Raw genomic sequence first — 9,869 nt, 5'->3', positions numbered from 1 at the left:
AAGGGGGTTGGCATCCTCTCCTGAGAGTGGGAGCCTTATTCTCATTTCAAAGGTGGCAGCTCTTTAAAGCTTTCTTGGGAAGGAAGGCTAATCACAAGGTCATCCTTTGGGAGGTGGTGTTACACCATCTTCCCAGACAAGTTTTTGTTTTGGGTATCCTGAGCACAGAGGTTCTCACCCTAGGAGGTCAGAACAGTGTCTCTGGTGGCAGGTTGGCAGAAACCAGTCAGGGAGCACACCAGAGGCTGGTTAGGTTTCAGGGGGAACCTCTAAGGTGCCCTCGGGGAGCATTTATTGGTAAATCCATCACTGGAATTAGTGTGGGGTGTTCAACATGAGAAGTGTGATACCAAACATTCCTATCTACAGTGAAACTATTATGTAGCTGGGGAATTTGTTTTCACCAGTTTCCAGCACATGTTTTAAAATGACTTCCCTGGTCACTTGTACTAGCAGTAATAGGACTGCCCATCAAAGGGGCATCTGCTCATATGTAAAATTCAGCACCCTGCCTTAGGACTGCCAGGCCTGCTATATGGGGTGTCCTACAAATATTACATGCAGTGTTAGGGGACATAGCACACAGGAATGTGTGACGTCATGTTTTCACTTTTCTTCACCAAGACACGCAGCCTGCAAAGGCAGCCTTGTCTATATGAAAGTGTGCAGTTGCCTATATACACCACCTTTTCTAGTATATTCCCAAGACATGGCAACTGGTATTTTAGACAGAAATTGCATGCATCTTCTCTCAATAAAGGAGGCTTTGATAGGAAAGGTTTGCTCATTTCTGTTTTCCACTCTGGTGGTATTGTACCTTGGTTCAAGGACTGATAAACTAGTTTAAGTACATGATTGATAAGAAGAGGGACTAATCATTTCATAGCATGTGTGAGACACCTGTCTGCAGTGGAACCTGAAAGGTTGGTATTGGACTTAATCTCTAGCACTTCTTTTGGTAAAGTCTCCTTAAAAATAGACACATTTGTTTGATTTTTTTCTCGATATTGTAGAAGGGTTAATTATTACATCTTAATGTCAGAGTTCTTTTTTTAACCTCCAGTTGGATCTTGTCAATCTTGGAGACAAAAAATCTGGAAGAGCTTGTTTTCATGTGTAGTATTTATTGTGCGATTATAAGCTGTAACAGGGCGATCTTTTATCCAGTAGAGTGATTAAGGTTTGATTGTATGTTGTTTGGGGAGGGGGGGACTGGAGATGGCGGATTTAAAGGACATATAACTGGTGCTCTCACCCACCACCATTAAAAACAACAGTGAATCGTGGGTGAAAAAGCAGATAAGATGCCAACATCAAGAGCCCCCAAAACCCAGGAATAAGAATGTCCACCTTTTGGAAGTGATCAGAGCAGTGATGAGAAAACCAAGATGTCAACCTCGCTGGGATAGCAGAGGTCAGACCTAGTGTGTTTTCTACCCAAGGTGGGACTGTTCAGGATTGAAGAGTTATACCCCAGTTGGAGGTGCCTGGGTTGGTGCGGAGAATAGCAAACCTCCGATAGAGATGAACAGGTGATGGGAATGCCTCTGACATCTGCCACCCTTGGAGAGGTGTTGGACTTGGTAGAGGAGACCAATGTGGATGCGTCAGAACATCAGGAATCTCCCTGAGAGCACGATTTTGACAATGGTACAAGCACACAGAAATGCAACCAGTATGAAGGAAACTGAAAGGAGATGATAGAAAGGAGTGTGAACAGTAGACCTAACATCGAGGTGCACTAATTGCTTTATGCAGCGGCGAATGTCATAGTTCCTTGTGCAATAGTGATAGAGGCAAAACCACAAAAACATTGAAAAAAAAGAGAAGAATCAGATTCACAGGGAGATTCAATACTTTTAAATCCATTTTTCGCTCTGGAGAGCAAACTACACTTCATAAGGGGAAGTAGTGGGGAAAATATTTCACATTTCACAAAGCACAGAAGAAATACCTATCTGATAAGAATATGTTTCATGGGGAGAAAAAGAGAAGGGAAAGCCAGTGGCTGCTGAAGATGTGTGAGCTATTAGTTGTTTGTCAGAAACAAACTCGAGCAAAAATACAGCAGACTGTAGCTAGTGCACTGAACACAGCAAATGATCCCCCGGTTCCAACTTTGACTGAATGTCTAGAAAAGAATCACAAAAAGAAAAAGGTACCCCCTAATTAATTTGAGGTCCAAAAGGAGTGGGAAATGGCAAATATTGAAAAGAGAGACTCTGAACTGACCTATATTGCTTTTTAATATGGCCTATTAATACTCATTTGCAACATCGATCCCCAATGTCATACTCCAGAGTTAGTTAAAAAAAAATATATTAGATATATGTATTAGTATTATTTATTTCTTCATATAAAAATACTTAATGCTTTTTTATTTTATAATTGTACTGCTATTCGTTATTTATAAAAGGATTTTCATTGTCTACACATACATATGACAGTTAGGCAAATAGACAGACAGTTACCAAAGTGCCAACAATACCTCTAACTATTTAGTATGCAACAATTCTCCAACATTATAAACATTTGATATCAACACTTAAACAGTGGATTAGCACTTAGACACTAGATTAAATTAACAGTGCTGCAGATTCAAACAATTTCTTCATCTGTGAGTGTATTGAAGGCCATGTAACCAGCATTTCAACTATAAAATCAAGATACAATGATAAATTTACAAATAACCTCACACTCAACCATCAACACTTCATTCTTACCTGTCAAATCGTCTCACTCATACTAGCACTCATTTTTTTGTTTGAATATGTTTATTAGCATTTTTTAATCAATGGCATTAGTATTCAGTACACAGAATGATAAAAAGCAGTTGAAGAATGACAATAGGAAGTTATACATCAGTTATAATCTCTTCACACCGTTATAGTGATTGCTTCATCCAGTAATGAGTTACTCATAAATTTCGGTAGATTAAGTGTGAGTCGTATAGGTGCAGCAGATAGTCTAATGAGGCCGCGTATGGCTTGTCTCCTGTCTTTGTATGCATGTGGCGACATCTGTGGCTGGAGACAGCATTGTGAGGGGTATAACAGAGAGCTGTGAAATGGGTCTGGTTGTGTCTCTCAGTGTGACACGCCTCCCGGGAATATCTTGCTGTCTATGCATGTTGTATCCATGTTGTATCCAGCAAGCCAACGTGGGTCACTCCTCCAAGATGGCTGCCAGGCCTAATCCTTGGTTGTCCTTCTCCTATTTCTATGCCCAGTCTCCTCCATGCAGAGGTACCCCTCCAAGATGGATGCCAATTCTATCCCAGGTCAGTCCTCTCTCTACCTTCATGCCGGCTTCCAGCCTATTAGAGTTGCCGTTAATTTTGGCAGTTATCCGGAGAAACGCTACTGCATCCCCAGGGAGGTACACACCTCGACTGACCCGGTAAGCACCTGCAGTCATGCACCGTCTGTAATAGAATACCCACCCCATGTCAGATTGATCAAGCACTCTTACCTGTGTATTCACGATCTCTTACCTGTAAGGTGCTTGATTGGTTTGCAGAGACGCTATGAGCCAAACTCCCAGAACCCTACCTTACAACCTGTGATCTTTAACTTAACACTAGGATGATGGATAAAAGTTAGGGAGAGAGGCCGGAATCTGACGCTATTTATATTCTTGTAGTCGACCTGCGAAGCAACAAGAAAACTCCTTAGAACATTATCCTTTTATTAGTTTTACTTTTCATAGCAGTTTTAAACTTTATTCTAGAGTCAGTCTTTAAGCTCTTACCTGCGATCTACTAAGCTAGGCTTCGCGTCCTGGAAGTCGTGGTCTTTTGTAGTCTGGTTGAGGAGACGTTGTTCTCAAGAATCCGAAGGTAGTTGAATTGTCCGCCCACAGATCTTTTATATCGAAAAAACGATTGCTCTATGAGAAACAGCAACATAAATCATTTGCACTTTCTCTTATTAATCTAAGTACATACTTATCAAATCTAAACTGAAAGATACTCACTTAACATTCTCCAGTAGCTGGCAAAACGACTTCTCACTTTTTGAAACAAAGGTTTAACATCCTAAAATATCACAGTTCCTAAACATTACTTTTTCTAAAAACAATTCTGCAATTGTATCCCTTTTAAGAAGATCCAATACATAATTCTGCAAATGAACCCCTTAAAAGAAGCTCCAAGTTTCTTTGTGTCCAAGTTCCTTTTTAAATAAAAAGCGTCAAAAAATTAGTCTTTGCAGCTAGCGGTGGGCGCCTTTTCCCAAAGGAGAGTTACTTAGCTTTTTTTCCTGCTTGAAGAAATCAGATGCATAGACAGAAGACTCTGGCAAAGCTTCAGCGGATCGCCGGTAAGAAATCTCTGACGCGATGCTCCTCTGAGTGTCTGGAAGGCTAAGCACCTTCTAGAATCCCGGGTGTGGTTTTTATAGTCCTGCCACACCCCGGGACGTTCCTTTCGGCCGCACGCATCAACTTTGCCCTCACGCTGTGTTGAACGGCACACAGCGCGAGAGCATTAGTTCACGAACGCGTGCAAATTTTAAACGTGTCTCTTTTTTTCTTTGAAATACTATTCCTACCTTACTCTGCAGACTATGCCCTGATCTTCGTTTTTTAACCCTTAATTTCAACAATTATCACAGATACGATATGACAATTCTAGTTTCGTGTTTAATCAGCAAGCTTTGGAACTACCATATTAAAACAAGCATTGGCAAGGTCCTCACCAAACACTGACCACAGAATGCATACATTAACTAAACACACTTGGAGTGCTGGATGCACGGGATAGGGGTGGGTTTCATGAAGGGGGAAGTTCTCTGCATCACTCCTTTTGGAGGGATTCATTCTGAATCAAATGTATTGATGAAACTGCGACCACAGAACCAAGTGAATCATGACACCCCAGATCGTACCTGCCCCTAACTGCCCGCTCTCTTTCACAGGGGCCCCCTTATAATTACGCGATCAAGCTGACGCGTCCTTGACAAGCCCCCATAACTGGTAAGTCAATTCCACTGAGCCTTACACCGCCCCGTCCTTTCCACTGCGGCTCCCGCCCTTATGACCTCTCCATTTCCTTTTCCTCAGGGCAGCTTCATTCAATCCCCCAACTCGCATTAACGAGAATGCCAGCTCTTGCCCCGGAGGTAAGCCCGGACCAACGGTACTGCCTTTTCACTGCGCCGTAATCACAGCTCTCGTATTATAGGCATGGTTTGATTAATTCAAGCGCACCACTACCGTTTTTTATTAACCCTTCACAGCTTCCTTGACTATGCAAGCACCATTGCATGTTTATGATTCTTGAGATCTACTACACATTCATTATGGAACGTGTATGTCTGAACACTCAGTAAGGAACGTGTATGTCTGGACACTCCCTCACATCCCTTGATCCCTCTTCACCGATATTTACAACGGCCCCAACCGATTATTTCCGGTTGTTCCTCCACACACCTGCGTCGTTTACCTTATTCGCTTTTATAATGCCTTTCTTACGTAATGTGATGACTCAACACTCCATCGACCTTAATTCATCGACACCACTTCTTGCCCTAATCCATCACTCCTGATGGTTCCTTCACACACTTGCGCCGTTCACTATTTCCTCCCACCTTGTAATTTGTTTAATAAATTATTCCTTCGTCGTCCACGCACTCTGTTCCTTCACCTCCTTGGGACTCAGTCAGACTCCACATAGTATAAGCGGTCGCCCTTATGGTCATCGTCACACAACCTCCTTCTAAGACACTGGCTCACCAGTCTCTTCTCGCCACGCCCACGTCACCTAGCGCTCGAGCGTATCTTTTGATGATAATCCTTCTCTCATTATACTTTTTCCTTTTCCTCCCATCTTCTTAGGCAATAGAGGCTAATAACTATTAGGCTTCATTCCATTGTCCTGATGATGATCCCCATGAATTCTTAGCGGGATCGAAACGCCGTCGACCTATATGTGCACCCTATACAGATTGTATAATGTACTATGTATGTGTAAAGGTGCCCTTTGGATTTTCTGTTTTACTGTAATTCACAGAAACCCTCGTTCTTGCCTAATAGCCCTGTTTTCTTTCTTCTGTAAACAGTAATTACCTGTATGTTTTTGGGTACAGGCTTGTGCCCCACTATGGTGAATTGTTGAAGGAATCCTTTGTTTTATATTTTTTTGATCCAGTAAAGATTGCGACCTCTGTCCGGCTGGACATGTCTAAACCAATATAGATCAATTTTGTCTATATTCATTTTTCTGTTCACAAAGTATGCATGGGACCACTGTTGTTTGAAACCATTAAAACTAATGGCATAAGGTCTTACATTCATAAGAATAAGACCAGATCTGCCATGTTAGCGATATAGATCTTCAGGTTACTATCCAAACAATTTCCTCGTTTAGTCCTTTGCGAACTGTGTCCAGGGTAAAGATACAGTAAGTTTCTCAGAACAGCCCCTTGGTCATCGTAATGAGACTTTATAATATTAGTGGCTCAGGAAAATTTCTGTCCAATAATAGGACATGATAGTGAGCTATTGATCAGTAGATATGTCCCTCCTATTTTTAGGTCTTTAGGCAATATGTCCGTAATGTTCTTTTCTGTCTGTACCATAGATGTTCAACTAATCAATGCAGGGTATTCAGAAAGAAGATATTTATAACGTCGGATAACCCCGGTAGTCCGCGTCATTATCTTTATCATAAAGAGTGTAAGAGTTCACATACACAAGTTAGAACAACAGCTGCACCATGACAGCTTTAGGATTTGCATTACATTCTCACAATTTTTTCTTTTTAGAATGAATCAGCATATTACTTGGCGGCAGTGTCAACACAGGGCCCTTAATGGTTGTGTGGCCTTGTTTCTGCCAAATGTAAGGAATTACGGTCAAAATTAAAGAAAATTATACACTTCTTGGTAAGACTGAGGCGCAGCATGCTCCCTACTGAGCACCTGTGCCTCTAATCTTGTTATGTCTCTTTTAATCAATAAAATACTTTACTGATTGGATACTTGGTGAAGGCTGTGTCTTTTTCTTTCTTACTATGATCTCTGGTCACATCTTGGTTTTATCTTCACTTGGCTGCATGGCATGAGGTAGCATGCACATATATAAGACCACACTTGGACGACTTCACGTGAGTAGCCTTTGGCTGATAGAATTAATATGGGTTGTAGGTATTTATGTTAAAAAGTTTTTCGAATTGTTATTAGCTGCAAATTTCTCCGCATTCAGTGTTTAAAATGATTGCCTTGTGTTATTACTCCACAGACAAGCCCCGACCACTTTATGTGAGATTTATTTGACTCTATTTTGGTCCTGATGAAGGTGGTCTAAATGTTGACCCACCGAAATGTGTGTTGCCCATTACTATACATGTGGGGAGTCATCTCAGAGACATATATACCTGAGGAAACTGATGGGTGACATTCGCATTACAAAGAATGAAATAGTTTGTCTCTGTTAATCTGTTTAGGATCCCCAACATGATTGAATCTCTTCTTTGAATGAGTGCTAGTGTGAGTGAGATGGTTTGACAGGTGAGAATGAAGTGTTGATGGTTGAGTGTGGGGTTATTTGTACATTTATCATTTGTATCTTTATTTTATAGTTGGAATGTTGGTTATATGGCCTTCAATACAGTCACAGATGAAGAAATTGTTAGAATCTGCATCAATGTTAATCTAATCTAGTGTCTCAGTGCTAATCCACTGTTTCAGTCTTGATATCAAATATTTATAATGTTGGGGAATTGTTGCATACTAAAATGTTAGCGGTATTGTTGGCACTTTGGCAACTGTCTGTCTATTTGTCTAATTGTCATATGTATGTGTAGACAATGAAAATCTTTTTATAAATAAATAGCAGTAAAATTATAAAATAAAAAAAGCATAACATATTTTCATATGCAGAAATAAATAATTAAAAAATATATATATTTTTTGACTAACTCTGGTGTATGACACAGATATTGGGATACGATGTTGCAAATGAGCCCTAAGAGGCCATATTAAAAAGCAATATAGGTCAGTTGAGAGGCTCTCTTTTCAATATTTATCCTAAGAAAAATAACAGAAATAGGATTGCTCCTTTCTTGCATATCACGCAAGTCTGAGAATCCACAATTCAATCAGAGGCCACTGCTATTGTCAAAGAAGGCCTACTAACCTTAATGACAATCATGAAAGCAGACCTACAGAGTGAACTGTAGGCCCTCAGGAAAGACTTGAAGGAAGACCTGTACAAAGAAGTAGAACCCACCACTCTGGAACTGAATTTTTTTCTGACTACAAAGCTTGATAGCCCCTGCAAGGGTTTGGATTCAGTGTGCTCAGGAAACTGTAAGTGGAAAATCGAGCAGAAAACCTAGAAGCAGCTATTTCCTTTACAGCTTGGAAAATAGGGTGAACAGAAGAACAGTTGAAAACTGCACTAAAAAATATTGAGGATATGAAAAACAGAGCAAGCAGAGAAAGCATTAGAGTCAAAGGACTTGAAGAAGGGGAGGAAGGTTCAGACATGTTCATGTCCTTGCTGATACCAGATTACCCAACTGGAACTGTGTAAGCCCAAACAAATCAATACAAAATGCATTGGTGTGAGACGTAGTGGTGAATTTCTACTACTAAATGGGAAAGGAAAGGGTCCGAGGAGCTTCCGGTAAGCTAGAAGGACTCTCCTTTAACGGACATCTATGCTCCCTATATCAATACCTCTTGCAGTCTAAAATACAAAGTACAACCAGCTTGGGTTCTGTCACAGAGAAGCTACACACAGAAAAGATCAATTACAGATGGAAAGGGCCCCTTTGGAATACTGTTTGACTATGAATGTAATTGGGAAAGGGTGAAGAGGAAGGGGGAAACAAGGAGCAGTAACAGGGTCTCCAATTAAAGAACAGTGTGAGTAATCAGTGGCAAAGACAAAAGTGGACCAGACTGAAAGCAGCAGAGAGAAAGGAAAATGCAATGATAAACTTTTTGAACACTCTTAAAGCCAAGACGAGATGACCATCAGGAAGGCTGAAGTTATTGTAAAACATCAAGGGGTGAATAGAAGTGTTTCTGGAAGGGGCGAGACATTCCTTGGTGGGTTTAAAGTTTTCACAAGAGGAAACGACAGGGGGAGGAGGGAGGAAACAAAATTGGAAGGCCAGGGGCCTCTCGTACCTGGTTGAAAATATGTCGATTTACCTGAGTATTTATTGCCTCTAAAGCACAGGGTTCCACTGTCACTTACTCAGCACCATGAACCCCGCATATAGGTCAATGGATCTTTGATGTCAGCTGAGATGAAAGGAGCTGAAGAAAATATGAATTGTTATCAATTACTTTAATTCAGTCACTAATGACAGTTAAGTATGAATTAAATGATTTTATTTTCAAATCTTTTAGTTATTCATTCTTTTTTTTGATAATCGCATTTATTAGCATTTGAGGAAAACAAAACATACAGAGACAGCATAGGCATATACAATGTATCAAGGCCCATCACCAGTAGACAGCAGGAGACCCAGCCCAAGTGTACTCTACATCAGCCTCGACTTGCAAATATATATAGTCAAGCAGGCCCTCGGACCTAGGCCCCTGATTGCTGATTGATAGGGCACAGATGGGGTGGTGCGTAGCTGTCAGGCTCATGCTCAGGCAGGAAAAGCTTGATTAATCTCACAGATAGGCACAGCAACTTTACAAAGGGTCACAGGAGATTGCCCTAATAAAGCACACATAACTGGAGTGGGTACGCACGCTCCTAAAAACACCATAAAGTCAGATGTCACATGATTTAGAAACACACAGCCAGTCAGGACCTAGCACACATAGTGATCACGCTCTCCTCATGCCGGACATCTGGACACATATCCACTGGCCAACATTGTGTCCAATGCGAGGTTGAGATCC

General features: G+C 41.0%; 1 long non-coding RNA gene across 1 annotated transcript in view; it reads left to right on the top strand.

Annotated features, from left to right (window-relative positions):
- Positions 1 to 3,314: 3,314 nt before the first annotated feature.
- Positions 3,315 to 9,869, top strand: part of LOC144827250 (uncharacterized) — a 645,184-nt gene continuing 638,629 nt past the window's right edge. The window contains exon 1 of the long non-coding RNA XR_013610100.1: positions 3,315 to 3,399. This is a non-coding gene — a long non-coding RNA (uncharacterized LOC144827250). The remainder of the gene's footprint in view (positions 3,400 to 9,869) is intronic.

This window comes from Lissotriton helveticus, chromosome 4_1 (assembly GCF_964261635.1).
Source record: "Lissotriton helveticus chromosome 4_1, aLisHel1.1, whole genome shotgun sequence".
Lineage (NCBI taxonomy): Eukaryota > Metazoa > Chordata > Amphibia > Caudata > Salamandridae > Lissotriton > Lissotriton helveticus.
This window is presented reverse-complemented; position numbering and strand designations above follow the sequence as displayed.